The following is a 19,533-nucleotide window of genomic DNA, read 5'->3' on the forward strand; positions in this document are numbered from 1 at the left end:
AAGATCGAATCATACTACACCGGCTCTGAAGCTCGTCGGATGTGGCAGGGTTTGCAAAACATTACAGACTGCAAAGGGAAGCACAGTCGAGAGCTGCCCAGTCACACAAGCCTACCAGACGAGCAAAACTACTTATATACTTGCTTCAAGGCAAATAACACTGAAACATGCATGACAGCACCAGCTGTTCCAGAAGACTGTGTGATCACTCTCTCCACAGCCGATGTGAGTAAGACCTTTAAACAGGTCAACATTCACAGGGCCAGACGGATTACCAGGACGTGTACTGCGAGCATGCGCTGACCAACTGGCACGTGTCTTCATTGACATGTTCAACCTCTCCCTGTCTGAGTCTGTAATACCAACATGTTTCAAGCAGACCACCATAGTGCCTGTGCCCAAGAACACTAAGGTAACCTGCCTGAATGACTACCAACCTGTAGCACTGACGTCTATAGCCATGAAGTGCTTTGAAAGGCTGGTCATGGCTCACATCAACACCACTATCCCAGAAACTCTAGACCCATTACAATTGGCATACCGCACCAACAGATTTACAGATTATGCCATTTCTATTGCACTCCACACTGCCATTTCCCACCTGGACAAAAGGAACACCTATGTGAGAATGCTATTCATTGAGTACAGCTCAACGTTCAACACTGTAGTGCCATCAAAGCTCATTAATAAGCTAAGGACCCTGGGATTAAACACCTCCCTCTGCAACTGGATCCTGTACTTCCTCAAGGGCCGCCCCAAGGTGGTAAGGGTGGGTAACAACACATCCACCATGCTGATCCTCAACACAGGGACCCCTCAGGAGTGTGTGCTCAGTCCCCTCCTGTACTCCTTGTTCACTCATGACTACACTGCCAGACACAGCTCAAACACCATCATTAAGTTTGCCGATGACACAACAGTGGTAGGACTGATCACAGACAACGACGAGACCGCCAATAGGGAGGAGGTCAGAGACCTGGCCGTGTGGTGCCAGGACAACAACCTTTCCCGCAACATGATCAAGGCAAAGGAGATGATTGTGGACTACAGGAAAAAGAGGGCCGAAAGCATCCTGACTGGTTGCTTCACTGCCTGGTATGGCAACTGCTCAGCCTCCAACCGCAAGGCACTACAGAGGGTAGTGCAAACGGCCAAGTACATCACTGGAGCCAAGCTTCCTGCCATCCAGGACCTCTATACCAGGCGGTGTCAGAGGAAGGCCCTAAAAATTGTCAAAGACTCCAGCCCCCCCAGTCATAGGCTGTTCTCTTTGCTACCGCACAGCAAGCGCTACCAGAGCACCAAATCTTGGACCAAGAAGCTTCTAAACAGCTTCTACCCCCAAGCCATAAGACTCCTGAACATCTAATCAAGTGGCTACCCAGACTATTTGCATTGCCCCCCACCCCCACCCCCTCTCCCCCTCTTTTACACCGCTGCTACTCTCTGTTATCATCTGTGCATAGTCACTATAATAACTCTACCTATATGTCACTATAATAACTCTAACTCTACTCTTTGATTTGATCACATAGAACACACTGTATTATCAAATATAACATACTGTATTTAGATATACTGTACAACACACATAGAATTAGGGTTGCAAATGTCCGGCAACTTTCACAAATGTCCCAAGTTTTCCAGAAACCCAAGTGAAATGTTCCTGGAATCAGGAGGGAATAAGCAGGAAACCTGGGAATTTTGGGAAAGTTCCCAGATCTTTGCAACCCTACATAGAACACAGTGTAGTATTTTCATACCCAGTTACTGTTTAGCGTCCAACATGCCTGGACACAACACAGAAGTCACAGTTCATTTGACATGTTCTATACGTCACACATGAGCAGGTCCAATGTGCAGGACAAATACAGATATACAGTATAATATACTACAGTATGTATATACAGAAGTACAGATACAGATATACAGTATAATATACTACAGTATGTATATACAGAAGTACAGATACAGATAAACAGTATAATATACTACAGTATGTATATACAGAAATACAGATATACAGTATAATATACTACAGTATGTATATACAGAAGTACAGATATACAGTATAATATACTACAGTATGTATATACAGAAGTACAGATATACAGTATAATATACAACAGTATGTATATACAGAGGTACAGATATACAGTATAATATACTACAGTATGTATATAAACAGATATATTATACAGATACAGATATAGATATACAGTATAATATACTACAGTATGTATATACAGAAGTACATATACGGATATGTAGAACTAACACACACGTACCTGGGATGTGGTACTGCTCCTTAGCTACCATGGAAACAAAAAAAAACAAATTAAGTTTACTGACAGTTTAAGGAGGATGGCATCAGGATATAGAATATTTGTATATACTGTAGAATGCAGTAGCTTTGTAATTGTTTGTTTTCCTACTCTAAGATAGATATATCTATATCTCTGATGAATAAGAAAGCAGCATCTCCTGGCCCTGTAACGCAGTTAGATATGAAACAGAAAACACCACGTCATCTCCATGGTATCATGGTTCAACATGACTCTACGTAATGCCTTATAACCTGTCATAACCTGTACCAGGTCTAAAGCACACAGATCAAGGAGCCGTTAGTGGTTTCACTGGGGCTGGGTTGGCAGATAACGCTGGCAGATAATGCTGGGCTATAACGCTGGCAGATAATGCTGGACTATAACGCGGGCAGATAATGCTGGCCTATAACGCGGGCAGATAATGCTGGCATTTAATGCTGGCAGATAATGCTGGCCTATAACGTTGGCAGATAATGCTGACCTTTAACACTGGCAGATAATGCTGGCCTTTAACGCTGGCAGACAATGCTGGCCTATAACGTTGGCAGATAATGCTGGCCTATAACGCTGGCAGATAATGCTGGCCTATAACGCTGGCAGATAATGCTGGCCTATAACGCTGGCAGATAATGCTGGCCTTTAACGTTGGCAGATAATGCTGGCCTATAACGCTGGCAGATAATGCTGGCCTATAACGTTGGCAGATAATGCTGGCCTATAACGCTGGCAGATAATGCTGGCCTATAACGTTGGCAGATAATGCTGACCTATAACGCGGGCAGATAATGCAGGCCTATAACGTTGGCAGATAATGCTGGCAGATAATGCTGGCCCTTAACGCTGGCAGATAATGCTGGCCTATAGTGCTAGCAGATAATGCTGGCCTATACCGCTGGCTGATGAAGGGAAAGAGTGCCGTGTGTGTGCTGGGACGGAGCCCGGCATAAGTTGGAACAAGGTGATGTAGCTAGACACACACACACTGCAGACACACACACACGTCAGATGACCACAGACAGACAGACATACACACACCAGAGCAGCGGAACTTCTTGCTCTTGATCTGCCCGATGAAGGTTTGAGTGCCAGTCTGCGTGGGCTGGGACAGGAGCACCGCTGGTCTCTATGGGGTTGGACCTCAGGTATGTCTGCCAGCCATTTCACACTACAGTCACACACAAATGGGTTCTGGGCCAGGTGACTAGGGGGAGAGAGAGGTCAGGTTTTAAAATAATATGGAGGGCCCAACCACTTCTGGTTTTGTTTCTACCTGGTAGTTAATTGATTTCAGGTCCTGGTCTCCCCAACCACTTCTGGTTTTGTTTCTACCTGGTAGTTAATTGATTCCAGGTCCTGGTCTCCTCAAACACTTCTGGTTTTGTTTTTACCTGGTAGTTAATTGATTCCAGGTCCTGGTCTCCCCAACCACTTCTGGTTTTGTTTCTACCTGGTAGTTAATTGATTCCAGGTCCTGGTCTCCCCAACCACTTCTGGTTTTGTTTCTACCTGGTAGTTAATTGATTCCAGGTCCTGGTCTCCCCAACCACTTCTGGTTTTGTTTCTACCTGGTAGTTAATTGATTCCAGGTCCTGGTCTCCTCAAACACTTCTGGTTTTGTTTCTACCTGGTAGTTAATTGCACTCCCCCGGTGTCCCAGGTCTGAATTAGTCCCTTATTACAAGGAGAGGATAAAAGCAGGAGTGTTTGGTCCCTCCAGAACCGTCATAGAACAGACCTGCTCTAATACTATATGGATGTGAAGACTTCATCTGTATGCATCAGTATGTAGGATGGAGCATGTATGTATGCCTGTTTGGGTATTGTATTTGACAGTATACCTATGCATACCACAGTGCCTGTATACTGTGTGAAGGTGTGTGTGCATCCATGCGTGTGTGTGTGACTCACAGTGTCTGTATACTGTGAAGGGGTGAGAAGGTTCCTTTAGCCAGGGTCTGGATCTTGTTGTCGTAGAGAGACAGCAGAGCTAGATTCTCTAGGTCCTGGAAGGCTGTGGCTCGAATACAATGGATCTTATTGGCATTCAGGAGACTGGGAGAGAGACAGAGACAGAGGGGGAGAGAGTGAGGATGGAGAGAGAGAGATGGGAGGGGAAAGAGAGGGAGAGAGTGAGAGCGATAGAGAGTGAGAGCGATAGAGAAGGAGAGATAGGGGGATGGAGGGAGAGAGATAGAGAGAGAGACGGAGGGAGAGAGGGACGGAGGGACGGAGAGAAGTTCTGTTCCTAAACTAAAAGCACATACTGTATATCAGGCTCTGGTCAAAATTAGTGCACTACATAGGGAATGATTTAGGAAGTAGACAGTATAGTGCACTACATAGGGTATGATTTAGGAAGTAGACAGTATAGTGCACTACATAGGGTATGATTTAGGAAGTAGAAGTACAGTTCACTACACTAAAGGCACATACTGTATATTTAGGAAGTAGACAGTACAGTGCACTACATAGGGTATGATTTAGGAAGTAGACAGTACAGTGCAATACATAGGGTATGATTTAGGAAGTAGACAGTACAGTGCACTACATAGGGAATAGGGTATGATTTAGGAAGTAGACAGTACAGTGCACTACATAGGGTATGATTTAGGAAGTAGACAGTACAGTGCACTACATAGGGAATAGGGTATGATTTAGGAAGTAGACAGTATAGTGCAATACATAGGGTATGATTTAGGAAGTAGACAGTACAGTGCACTACATAGAGAATAGGGTATGATTTAGGAAGTAGACAGTATAGTGCACTACATAGGGTATGATTTAGGAAGTAGAGAGTACAGTGCACTACATAGGGAATAGGGTATGATCTAGGAAGTAGACAGTACAGTGCACTACATAGGGTATGATTTAGGAAGTAGACAGTACAGTGCACTACATAGGGAATAGGGTATGATTTAGGAAGTAGACAGTAAGTGTACACAGCAGTTCTAGAGAAGAGACCCTCAAACAGTCCTCTGGGGAGATTTAGGATCTTATTACCAGTACAGAACCCTGTAGAGACCATATAGAATAAGACTCAGTACTAGGGTAGATTTAACACTAGACAGTATTAGTCCACTACAGAACCCTGTAGAGATTTAGGAAGTAGAATAAGACTAGTACTAATAGGTTATGATTTAACACTATGACAATATTACCACTACAGAACCCTGATTTAGAGACCATATAGAATAAGACTCAGTACTATTTAGCAGTAACACTATAGACAATAGGGTACTGATTTAGAACCCTGTAGAGACCATATAGAATAAGACTCAGTATAGCAGTAACACTTACAGAACCCTAGGGTAGATTTAGAATAAGACAGTATAGTGCACTACATAGGACAATTTACCAAGTAGACAGAACCCTGTAGAGACCATTTAGAATAAGACAGTCAGTGCACTACATAGGGAATAGGGTAACACTAGGAAGTAGACAAAGTGTATTACAGCAGTTCTAGAACCCTGTAGAGACCATCAAACAGTCCTCTGGGGAGATCTGTGATCTTATTACCATACAGAACCCTGTAGAGACCATATAGAATAAGACTAAGTACTATAGCAGTAACACTATGACAATATTACCATACAGAACCCTGTAGAGACCATATAGAATAAGACTCAGTACTATAGCAGTAACACCATGACAATATTACCATACAGAACCCTGTAGAGACCATATAGAATAAGACTCAGTACTATAGCAGTAACACCATGACAATATTACCATACAGAACCCTGTAGAGACCATATAGAATAAGACTCAGTACTATAGCAGTAACACCATGACAATATTACCATACAGAACCCTGTAGAGACCATATAGAATAAGACTCAGTACTATAGCAGTAACACTATGACAATATTACCATACAGAACCCTGTAGAGACCATATAGAATAAGACTCAGTACTATAGCAGTAACACCATGACAATACTAGACAACATGGAGCTCAGGATTCTGTTGCCCCATCTGGCTCATATCACTCAAAAGAGGGAACTGGAACACACCCAGACTAAAAGGCACGGCACAGTCCCATTCATCCCAGACAGGGCTATCCCCTAAGGGGACACTTACCAACTACCAACCCCCCTCCTCCCCTGGACCCCCACAGAAAACAAACACACACACTGTCTCCCAGACCTCCCATTGAGGCTGATTCAGTATGACACATAAAATAAGGACTGTCTGTTTAACTCTATATAAACCCTATACATTATTCACAATGATATGTACACACACACTCCCTCATGATCATGTATATGCTACAGATGTGTATAACACAGACAGAGACATGTCAACACATACGTTAGTACACACAGACTGGCAGACACACAGACTGACAGACACACAGACATAAAGAGAGAAAGACCAACACACACACTGATGGCGACACACACACACACACTGATGGCGACACACACTGATGGCGACACACACACACACACTGATGGCGACACACACTGATGGCGACACACACTGATGGCGACACACACTGACGGCGACACACACTGATGGCGACACACACTGATGGTTACACACAGACACACACACTGATGGTTACACACAGACACACACACTGATGGCGACACACACACTGATGGCGACACACACACTGATGGTTACACACAGACACACACACTGATGGTTACACACAGACACACACACTGATGGTTACACACAGACACACACTGATGGCGACACACACACTGATGGTTACACACAGACACACACACTGATGGTTACACACAGACACACACACTGATGGTTACACACAGACACACACACTGATGGCGACACACAGACACACACTGATGGCGACACACAGACACACACACTGATGGCGACACACAGACACACACACTGATGGCGACACACAGACACACACACTGATGGTGACACACAGACACACACACTGATGGTTACACACAGACACACACACTGATGGTTACACACAGACACACACTGATGGTTACACACAGACACACACACTGATGGTTACACACAGACACACACACTGATGGTTACACACAGACACACACACTGATGGTTACACACAGACACACACTGATGGCGACACACAGACACACACTGATGGCGACACACAGACACACACACTGATGGCGACACACAGACACACACACTGATGGTGACACACAGACACACACACTGATGGTGACACACAGACACACACACTGATGGTGACACACAGACACACACTGATGCAAACAGACTCACAGAGAGTTGAGGGCTCTCAGGCCTTGGAAAACATCGGGAGCCATCTCTGATATCTGATTGTTACTCAGATCTCTGGAAAGAAGGAACAACAACAGTGTTACAGTGAGAACCATGACCTTTGACCTCACACTCTCTCTGACGTCGCCACTTAATGACATCTCCTTTAGGGGGCTGCTTCCTAAATGGCACACTATTCACTATATAGTGCACTACCTTGGACCAGGCCACTATTCACTATATAGTGCACTGCCATGGACCAGGCCACTATTCACTATATAGTGCACTGCCATGGACCAGGCCACTATTCACTATATAGTGCACTACTTTGGACCAGGCCACTATTCACTATATAGTGCACTACTTATGACCAGGCCAATTAGGAGTTTGGTCAAAGTAGTGCCCTATATAGAGAATAGGATGCCATTTCCCATTTGGGATGCAGCAGACACTGTAAATGCATCCTACAACCTTGGGGAGATGATATAAACCATGCAGAAGAGGAAAAACCACAAGAGGACCAGACTAAGGGGAGGTCTCCTGGGTTCTAGCCCACAGAAGAGCTCCTGTGTTGGGCCTCAGAGGTCCAAACCCTCTCCTTGATTAGATGGCACTTTTTCTTTCATTTAAAAAAAACCTTTATATATACAGGTTTTTTCTCATTGAGATAACATCTCTTTTCCAAGAGAGACCTGGTCCAATAGCAGCAGAGGGAACAACGTTTCAGACAAAACAACTTACATACACTGACACAACATTAAACAAAACTATAAACACATACAGTACAACAATAACATTCCACGTAAAAAACACTAAAGTCTTGACTAAAAACAGCTGTCCCAAAGACAATTACACTCTTCTATGATATATACATCGATCAAGTGTTTAAACTCCCCCAACGAAACGGTACTTTAACAGAATGATGAAATTCAAACGTGTGCACACACACACACACACACACACACACACACACACACACACACACACACACACACACACACACACACACACACACACACACACACACACACACACACACACACACACACACACACACACACACACACACAGACACACACACACACACAGACACACAGACACACACACACACACACACACAGACACACAGACACACAGACACACACACACACACACACACACACACAGACACACACACACACACACACACACACACACAGACACACAGACACACACACACAGACACACAGACACACAGACACACACACACACAGACACACAGACACACACTAACCCTCCACTTACACTTTCTACCCCTCATCCTGCCTTAACCCCCCCCCCTCGCCCCTGGCTCACTGGGAGTTCAACTAAAGGGCTCCAAAAACCAGTAGCAGATAACAGATAAGACTCTTACTGTATATAATCACTCTGTAGGGTAGGAGACAGGGGGTTAGGGGGGTGTGTGTAGAGGTCAAAGGTGGAAGGTCAGGAGTTTTATTTGATTTCATTAGGATATCTTTTAGTGCTCATTAGGACTAATCTAAGATTCTTTAAACGTACAAAATAACACCCTATTACAAACAGAAATAATAATAATAATAATTATAATAGGATCACATTTTCACATACAGTATAACACCCTGTTACAAACAGAAATAATACACTGACATATTGACCAGATAAATACTCTAACAGTCTAAACAGACGACCATAGTCGACCATAGTACTGCACAACCTTCCAATTTATTATATTTAAATGGTTCTAAAGTATTACTTCATTTATATATTGAAAAGCTTCTGGTTTGCACAGATACATTATTCAATTTCTTTATTGTACTAAATAAAATGTTATTTTGCCTATTTGTCTTTTCTGTCTGGATAACCCATAGATGGTGGACAATCTGTTCCTCGTATTGACTGAATGTCTGTCTCTTACCAACTGAATACTGTTGTGAAAAGAGTTTGGCTGTTTTAAAGGGTGTACATTGTGAAATAAACAAGCATGTTTTTTCTTCTTCAATAATCTTGTTGCTTAATGACCAACCAAGAGCGTTGATCGTGACCACAACAGGAGAACCACATCTCCACCTTAAAACAATCCTTACTGCTTAATGACCAACCAAGAGCGTTGATCGTGACCACAACAGAAGAACCACATCTCCACCTTAAAACAATCCTTACTGCTTAATGACCAACCAAGAGCGTTGATCGTGACCACAACAGGAGAACCACATCTCCACCTTAAAACAATCCTTACTGCTTAATGACCAACCAAGAGCGTTGATCGTGACCACAACAGAAGAACCACATCTCCACCTTAAAACAATCCTTACTGCTTAATGACCAACCAGGAGTGTTGATCGTGACCACAACAGGAGAACCACATCTCCACCTTAAAACAATCCTTACTGCTTAATGACCAACCAGGAGTGTTGATCGTGACCACAACAGGAGAACCACATCTCCACCTTAAAACAATCCTTACTGCTTAATGACCAACCAGGAGTGTTGATCGTGACCACAACAGGAGAACCACATCTCCACCTTAAAACAATCCTTACTGCTTAATGACCAACCAGGAGTGTTGATCGTGACCACAACAGGAGAACCACATCTCCACCTTAAAACAATCCTTACTGCTTAATGACCAACCAGGAGCGTTGATCGTGACCACAACAGAAGAACCACATCTCCACCATAAAACAATCCTCACTGCTTTGTTCTGTTCAATCTGCAGCCTCCTAACTTGACATGCTGATGCATTTCCCCAGACCACAGAACAGTAGTTCACCTGACTCCCAATTAATGCTTGGGCTGTTTTCTTAAGAATCTTTCCCGGTAAATATTATATCCTTCTGATCATGCATGCAGTTTTATTTGACATGTTTACATAGATGAGCTATTTGAGACGACCATGATAAGCAGTTGTCTAGCTGCACCCCTCAGTTGGTTTCTACCACTTCCTCTATTTGTACTCCCTCATACTTAATTGCATCCCATGCTGTGTTGGCCTTTTCCTGATGGAACAGACCAACATAACCATAGGTTTCTTGGTGTGCAAAACAAATTTGTTCTGGCAAACCCAATCCCTGATATTTCCCAGATCTACTTGTAGAACTTGCTGTACCTGTTGAACCGATTGTCTTGTTGTATACATTGCAGTATCATCTGTAAACATAGCAGCTTGAGTTTCAGATGAGGCACAAGGAAGGTTGTTGGTATATGTTAAGTAAAGGGGGTTGACTAGTTACATTCTGCGCAGCTTCTTGTAGGAGGTGAAGGCCCCAGGAGGAACTGACTTGATGCCATTCTGCTCCAGACGACTAGGAGGGAGAGAAGGAGGGAGGGAAAAGGGAGAGAGTGAGGGAGGGAAAAGGGAGAGAGTGAGGGATGGAAAAGGGAGAGAGTGAGGGAAGGAAAAGGGAGAGAAGGAGGGAAGGAAAAGGGAGAGAGTGAGGGATGGAAAAGGGAGAGAGTGAGGGAAGGAAAAGGGAGAGAAGGAGGGAAGGAAAAGGGAGAGAGTGAGGGATGGAAAAGGGAGAGAGTGAGGGAAGGAAAAGGGAGAGAGTGAGGGATGGAAAGGGGAGAGAGTGAGGGATGGAAAAGGGAGAGAGTGAGGGAAGGAAAAGGGAGAGAGTGAGGGATGGAAAAGGGAGAGAGTGAGGGAAGGAAAAGGGAGAGAGTGAGGGAGGAAAAGGGAGAGAGTGAGGGAAGGAAAAGGGAGAGAGTTAGGGAAGGAAAGGGGAGAGAGTGAGGGAAGGAAAAGGGAGAGAGTGAGGGAAGGAAATGGGAGAGAGTGAGGGGAGGAAAAGGGAGAGAGTGAGGGAAGGAAAAGGGAGAGAGTGAGGGGAGGAAAAAAGAGAGAGGGCGGGAGACAGGGGGGAGGAGAAGGGAGGGGGACAGACCCATCGGCAATGAGATTCATTATAATAATAATAATATAATAATAATAATATATGCCATTTAGCAGACGCTTTTATCCAAAGCGACTTACAGTCATGTGTGCATACATTCTACGTATGGGTGATCCCGGGAATCGAACCCACTACCCTGGCGTTACAAGCGCCATGCTCTACCAACTGAGCTACAGAAGGAGAAACTTAGGTTAGTCTCTCTTTCTCTCTCTCTGTGTGTGTAAGTATGTGTGTGTTTTGTGTGTGTGAGAGACAGGAAATGTTGAGGGTATCAGACACAGTTTGACATATTTGTGTGACTGGAGCCGTTAGCTGACCAGGGGAATGCTCACCTGTTAAACTGCCAAACCACTCAGAGACTGCAGCATTACACTACTAACCCCTCTGTCTGTCTCTCTCTCCTTCTGTCTGTCTGTCTCTCCTGTCTGTCTGTCTCTCTCTCCTTCTGTCTGTCTCTCTCTCCTCCTGTCTGTCTGTCTGTCTCTCTCTTCTTCTGTCTGTCTCTCTCTCTCTCTCCTTCTGTCTATCTGTCTCACCTGTCTGTCTCTCTCTCCTTCTGTCTGTCTCTCCCTCCTTCTGGCTGTCTCTCTCTCCTTCTGTCTGTCTCTCTCTCCTTCTGTCTGTCTCTCTCTCTCTCCTTCTGTCTCTCCTGTCTGTCTCTCTCTCCTTCTGTCTGTCTCTCTCTGCTTCTGTCTGTCTCTCTCTGCTTCTGTCTGTCTTTCTCCTGTCTGTCTCTCTCTCCTTCTGTCTGTCTCTCTCCTGTCTGTCTCTCCCCTGTCTGTCTGTCTCTCTCTCCTTCTGTATTTCTCTCTCTCCTTCTGTCTGTCTCTCTCTCCTTCTGTCTGTCCCTCTCTCCTTCTGTCTGTCTCTCTCTCCTTCTGTCTGTCCCTCTCTCCTTCTGTCTGTCTCTCTCTCCTTCTGTATGTCTCTCTCTCCTTCTGTCTGTCTCTCTCTCCTTCTGTCTGTCCCTCTCTCCTTCTGTCTGTCTCTCTCTCCTTCTGTCTGTCTCTCTCTCCTCCTGTCTGTCTCTCTCTCTCTCCTTCTGTCTGTCTCTCTCTCCTCCTTTCTGTCTCTCTCCTCCTGTCTGTCTCTCTCCTCCTGTCTGTCTGTCTCTCTCCTCCTGTCTGTCTCTCTCTCCTCCTGTCTGTCTCTCTCTCATCCTGTCTGTCTCTATCTGTCTCTCTCCTGTCTCTCTCTCTCTCTGTCTCTCCTTCTGTCTGTTATTCTTCTGAGAAAGTCTTAGAAAGTCCCTCTCTCTCCCTAACCTCAAACACATTCTACTATTTCCTCATCCTCCTCTCACCATCTCTCTCTCCCTCCTGTCTTGAGTGTGTGTGTGTGTGTGTGTGTGTGTGTGTGTGTGTGTGTGTGTGTGTGTGTGTGTGTGTGTGTGTGTGTGTGTGTGTGTGTGTGTGTGTGTGTGTGTGTGTGTGTGTGTGTGTGTGTGTGTGTGTGTGTGTGTGTGTGTGGTGTGTGTGTGTGTGTGTGTGTGTGTGTGGAGGGGCGGGGTGGTAAGTGCTGTCAGGGAATAGAAATATCCTTTCTAGAGCAGCTCTGATGCCTTCAGGTCTAAGAGGGAGATGTTAGGTTGAGAGATGAGCCTGTGTAAAAGTCAAGAGTTCAGTGTCCATGTATGGACATGGTCGGTGTGGAGGGGCGGGGTGGTAAGCTGCTGTCAGGGAATAGAAATATCCTTTCTAGAGCAGCTCTGATGCATTAATGATATACATACATATATACACACACATCAACTCTTACTGGTCAGATGGCCACATATTCATCTGATTGGATAAACTGTAGCATATACATATATTAATACAGGATATCTAATGACACACAGACATATCCCTGGTCCACATCATCTGATTGGATAAACTGTAGCATATACATATATTAATACAGGATATCTAATGACACACAGACATATCCCTGGTCCACTCTTATTGGTCAGCGGGCCACATATTCCACTCTTATTGGTCAGATGGCCACATATTCATCTGATTGGATAAACTGTAGCATATACATATATTAATACAGGATATCTAATGACACACAGACATATCCCTGGTCCACTCTTATTGGTCAGATGGCCACATATTCATCTGATTGGATAAACTGTAGCATATACATATATTAATACAGGATATCTAATGACACACAGACATATCCCTGGTCCACTCTTATTGGTCAGATGGCCACATATTCATCTGATTGGATAAACTGTAGCATATACATATATTAATACAGGATATCTAATGACACACAGACATATCCCTGGTCCACTCTTATTGGTCAGATGGCCACATATTCATCTGATTGGATAAACTGCATATACAATCAATGATGATTATACAGTATTTATTCTTATGGTGATGGCTATTCTATCTGATTGGAGTGTGGTTATTCTGGTCCACATGGTGTGGTTATTCTACATGGTGTGGTTATTCTACATGGTGTGGTTATTCTACATGGTGGGTTATTCTACATGGTGTGGTTATTCTACATGGTGTGGTTATTCTACATGGTGGATTTATTCTACATGGTGTGGTTATTCTATATGGTGGATTTATTCTACATGGTGTGGTTATTCTATATGGTGAGGTTATTCTATATTGGTAAGGTTATTCTGTATGGTGTGGTTATTCTGTATGGTGTGGTTATTCTATATGGTGTGGTTATTCTACATCACATATGTCAGAGTCAAGGCCCGCGGGCCACATCCGGCCCGCGAGAAGGTTTTTTACGGCCCCTGGGATGATCTTGATTTGTTATTAGAACCGGCCCGCAGACCGCAGCAAGCCGGCAGCCCGCAGATCTTTTACACGCACCAATACTACATTTCCCACAATGCAACGGTGACGCACCGAGCAGTAGGCTGCTTCATTTCAATATTTATTGGCACAGCAGTTGTCAGCATCACAGTAAAATTAACTTTCAGATACCCATCAAAAATGGCAAAACGGAAGGTGGACACTGAGAACCGGGGGTTTCAAACAAGGTGGGAGTCGGAGTATTTGTTCACGGAGGTAGCTGGAAAACCTGTGTGTCTTCTGTGTGGAGAAAGTGTGGCGGTACTGAAAGAGTATAATCTGAGACGACATTATGAAACGAAACACGCGGACAAAAACAAGAATATGGACATGGAACAAAGGCTACAAAAGGCAGAGGAATTAAAACGAGGCCTCAAATCTCGACAGGCTCTGTTCAAAAAAGCCAAATCACAAGGCCAGGCTGCTGTCAAGGCCAGTTTTATTTTGGCAGAAGAGATCGCTAAATCAGCCCGGCCATTTACGGAGGGGGATTTCATCAAAAACTGCATGATTAAAGTTTGTGACGAAGTTTGCCCAGAAAAAAGGCAACTCTTTTTAAATGTGAGTCTGAGCAGAAACACCATTGCCGAGAGAGTAGACCAGTTGTCCATCAATCTAAAAGAGCAGCTTGTGAAAAAGGGAAAAGATTTCATTGCATATTCCTTGGCTGTGGATGAGAGCACCGACATTTCTGACATTGCCCAGTTGTCAATTTTCATCCGCGGAGTGGACTCCAGCCTAAGCGTGACAGAGGAGTTTTTGGCTTTACGTCCTATGCATGGCACAACTACGGGGCATGATTTGTATGAAGAGGTGTCAAGATGTGTAAATGAGATGGAGCTGCCTTGGGAAAAACTCGTGGGTTTGACAACCGACGGAGCACCTGCGATGTGTGGACACAGGAGCGGACTGATGACGAAGATACGGGAAAAGATGCAAGAGGAAAACGCGACAGGTGAGCTGACAGCTTATCATTGTATCATACACCAGGAAGCGTTGTGCGGTAAAGCCTTGAAAATGGAGCATGTAATGAGCATCATCACGCGCACAGTTAACTTTATCAGAGCCAAAGGTTTGAATCACCGCCAGTTCAAGGCATTTCTGAAGGAGTTAGAAACGGAGCATGGTGATTTGCCTTATCACACAGAGGTGCGATGGCTAAGCCAGGGAAAGGTGCTTCAAAGATGTTTCGAGCTTCGTGAGGAGATTTGTCTGTTCTTGGACAGCAAAGGGAAAGACACAACACAACTCCGAGACGAAATGTTTCTGTGTGAAATGGCTTTTCTGTGTGACATTACGAGTCATCTGAATGCAATGAACTTGCAGCTGCAGGGTCGGGATCGTGTCATCTCTGATATGTACAGTACAGTGAAGGCATTTAAAACCAAGTTGAGTGGATGATAGAAAATTGCTATTATTGTTTTTTTCTTTGAAGTAAATTTAGCCCACTTTTGCTAAAATAGAAAATATAGGCTACTGATGGTGCCTTGAATACCGGTTTCTTTCATTTAATGTTCATGTTATGGGGATTTTTATATAAAGGAAATTTGTCATTTGTGTCTGTTGAAAATTAAAGATTACTGACAGAGCCATAAGAAAATATTGCTTTATTTATCTGATCATATTGGAATATATTTGTTAGGTTTTCAGTAGGTTCAATTAGGTTCACTAGACTATATGCGTCATTTAAAAAATTTTCAATGAACATTCGAACAGTCCGGCCCTCGGCTTGTAGCTAAATTTTTTATTTGGCCCTCCGTCCATTTGACTTTGACACCCCTGTTCTACATGGTGCAGTTATTCTATATTGGTGCAGTTATTCTACATGGTGCGGTTATCCTATATTGGTGTGGTTATCCTATATTTGTGTGGTTATTCTGTATGGTGCGGTTATTCTGAATGGTGTGGTTATTCTGTATGGTGTGGTTATTCTGTATGATGTGTGATGTCTCAATGACCCTACTATTTGGCTGTTTTTGTGATGCAGAATAGACATTGGTCTCAATGTGATTTCCTGTTTAAATGAAGGTTAAATTAATAAATCAAATAAATCAATACTAACACCAGTAAGTAAATTGACCAGGTGTGGTGATGAGCATGAACTGACCATGTCGACGGTCTCAGATCTCGGTCATGGCTTCAAGGGGGTGAGCTGGTATGGCAACCTTGTATCTTATAAACCATAGTTAAAGCTTTGTGGTCTTGTTGACCGTGTGTGGTCATGCTGACCGCGTGCAGGACTCACATCTCAGTCATGGCTTCAGGCAGGTGAGCAGGTATGGCAGTGAGGCCCTTGCCTCTACAGTCTACGATGTTGTTACTACAGGAACACATGGGAGGACAGGAGCCAGACGCCAGGCTACACGGCTGGACAAACGCACTGTCACTCTGACCTGGAGATAGAGAGCGAGAGAAAGAGAGAGAAAGACAAAGAGAGAGAGTGAGAGAGAGAGAGCGAGAAAGACAAAGGGAGAGAGTGAGAGAGAAAGAGAAAAAGAGAGAGAGACCTCTGTCTTACCTGAGCAGGTGACGTCTACAGGTAAACTCTACCCTCTAACCTCTGACCTCTGTCTTACCTGAGCAGGGCACCTCTACAGGTAAACTCTACACTCTAACCTCTAACCTCTGTCTTACATGAGCAGGTGACCTCTACAGGTAAACTCTACCCTCTAGCCTCTGACCCCTGTCTTACCTGAGCAGGTGACCTCTACAGGTCAACTCTAAACTCTAACCTCTGACCCCTGTCTTACCTGAGCAGGGGACCTCTACAGGTAAACTCTATCCTCTGACCCCTGCCTTACCTGAGCAGGTGAACTCGTTCTTCTGCAGTTCAGCCAGGTTGAGTCCCCTGAGGGTTGGAGGGGAGCTGCACTGTGTGTACAGACCCAGGGTGGGCCTCTGTCTCAGCCAGGGAGACAGCCAGGACAGGTGACAGTCACACCTCAGACTGTTAGAGTGGAGACGACTGGAGGGAGAGGACGAGGAAGAAGGAGGTTTATTGTCCAATGTACCAGGATGTCAAAGGAAATGTGTATTGTGCTTTCCCAACCCTCTGAAAAACACAGAGAGGTTGGAGTAGAGGGTAACCACTAGGAGAGAGAGAGGGAGAGGAGGGGGGATCCCTTACCCATCTCTCACTGAGACTCTCACTCCAAACCATCATCTGCACACACACACACACACAGTCTGAACCAGTTTCCCCCATACTGTTGTAGCCCTATACTCTAACCCTCAGCTTAAACAATGGAGGGGATTCTAGGTGTGTGTGTGTGTGTGTGTGTGTGTGTGTGTGTGTGTGTGTGTGTGTGTGTGTGTGTGTGTGTGTGTGTGTGTGTGTGTGCGTGCGTGCGTGCGTGCGTGCGTGCGGGTGGGTGTGGGTGGGTGGGTGGGTGGGTGTGTGTTCAGGGGCTTAACAGTTTGATTTCCAGGGGCGTCTGTCGTTGGACAGTTTGTTGACAGGAGCTTGGTGCCTTGAAGTCCCAGTAAATCCCCCACAACCCTTCTGTGGTGGGTGGAAGGGGACCAAGTCTCCTGAGAATGGGCCTGGGGGTTTGGGTCCCCCCCAAGAGGCTGGGCCTTTTCTGAGACAACGCTACATCTCTGATTGACTGATTTATGGGTACAGAGGCATTCATACAAGATGTGTGTATTTGAAGTGTGACACATTTCGGTAGGCATCTGCCTCTGATTCCAAAGGTTGCATGTTAGAATCCAGTGATAGAGAAAGTTGTTCTTGATATTCTAGTTTTAAGCCCATCTCAAACCTGAAACATTCAGAGTTAAGGCCCTTAAAGCTGCAATATGTCACTTTTTGGGTGCCCCGACCAAATTCACATTGTTATTGAAACAAGTCCAAGGAGCAGTAGATCTGTTCTATGTGCACTACTTCTATGCTTCCCGTGTCTAAATTACATGTTTGCGTCTTTTACTTTTGGTTTTGCTTCAAACAGCTGAAAATACAATATACTTGTTTATTTAAAATCACATACATTTAAATTAGGCAAAAAAATAGAATTTTAGCAACCAGGAAATGGCAGAGCGATTTCTGCATAGGGCATCTTTAAGAATTTGGAATTAATGCCTGAACACAACCCTTACTTTAAATATTCAGAGTTATTACCTGAACATAACCCTTACTTTAAATATTCAGAGTTATTACCTGAACATAACCCTTACTTTAAATATTCAGAGTTATTACCTGAACATAACCCTTACTTTAAATATTCAGAGTTATTACCTGAACATAACCCTTACTTTAAATATTCAGAGTTATTACCTGAACACAACCCTTACTTTAAATATTCAGAGTTAATGCCTGAACTTAAGCTTAAACACTTTGAAATTTGCCGTTTGGGAAACATGGATGAAGGTGTAATTCTGCCATGAGACTGTGAGAGCTGGTAGGGTTGGCTATGTGTGGCCTGTCAGACTCAGACTCTTCCACACTGATCTTAGGTCAGTTTTGTGTTTTCACCCTAATGGATAAGTTTCTGAAAGGGTGACCAAAGTCTGTATTCTTATAGCATCTCAGAGTAGGAGTACTGGTCTACAATCAGTTTTCCCTTTAAGATCATAATGAATTAGATCACATGGACCTGATCCTAGATCTGCACCTGTAGGGGTATCTTCATCCTGATCTGTTTATACAATAACTGTGTCACTGAGTAGTAGTGATGGGAAAAACCATAGTTGCATATCACAATATTATTCTTGACATTATATACACTATATATACTTTGACTTCAAGTATCGATTTGTAAAAAACAGGTAGTGTTAACTAGTGATAGTCGTCTGTAGCTGCTCCAAAACTAATCGAAACAAAATGTTCTCCTGCTCTCTGGTCTCTCTGCAGCAAACGCATAGCGAGCGATATGTTCCCAGATAGCACACGCCCGTCTGCCCAACGTGGACTCGATGTCTACAGAAGATGCCGTTTACACAGTGTTTGCTCATTGCCAAGAAGTCGTACAGATGTACAGTTCTACATTCTACAGTTCTACATCGTTTATGCGTCGGTCAGACATCAACATTCTATTCTGATGTCTCTCTGACATCTTCCCAATGGGAAAACATTCCCCAAACAACATATTCCCCACGCAATTTGATATGTCGGCCACCTAAGTGTCATGAGTTCCCTGGCAGTGCATGTTATCTGGGTTTGAACATCAAATCACAATCAAATTGCAGAATTGAATAGCAATTAATCTAGAATCGTGAGAATCACAATTAATCTAGAATCGTGAGAATCACAATACATCTAGAATCA

General features: G+C 44.1%; 1 pseudogene; it reads right to left on the reverse strand.

The window, feature by feature from the left end:
- The window catches only part of LOC124018283, a 142,446-nt pseudogene that overhangs the window by 37,757 nt on the left and 85,156 nt on the right, over positions 1-19,533 (reverse strand).

The sequence above is a fragment of the Oncorhynchus gorbuscha genome, unplaced genomic scaffold (assembly GCF_021184085.1).
Source record: "Oncorhynchus gorbuscha isolate QuinsamMale2020 ecotype Even-year unplaced genomic scaffold, OgorEven_v1.0 Un_scaffold_460, whole genome shotgun sequence".
Taxonomy (NCBI): Eukaryota; Metazoa; Chordata; class Actinopteri; order Salmoniformes; family Salmonidae; genus Oncorhynchus; species Oncorhynchus gorbuscha.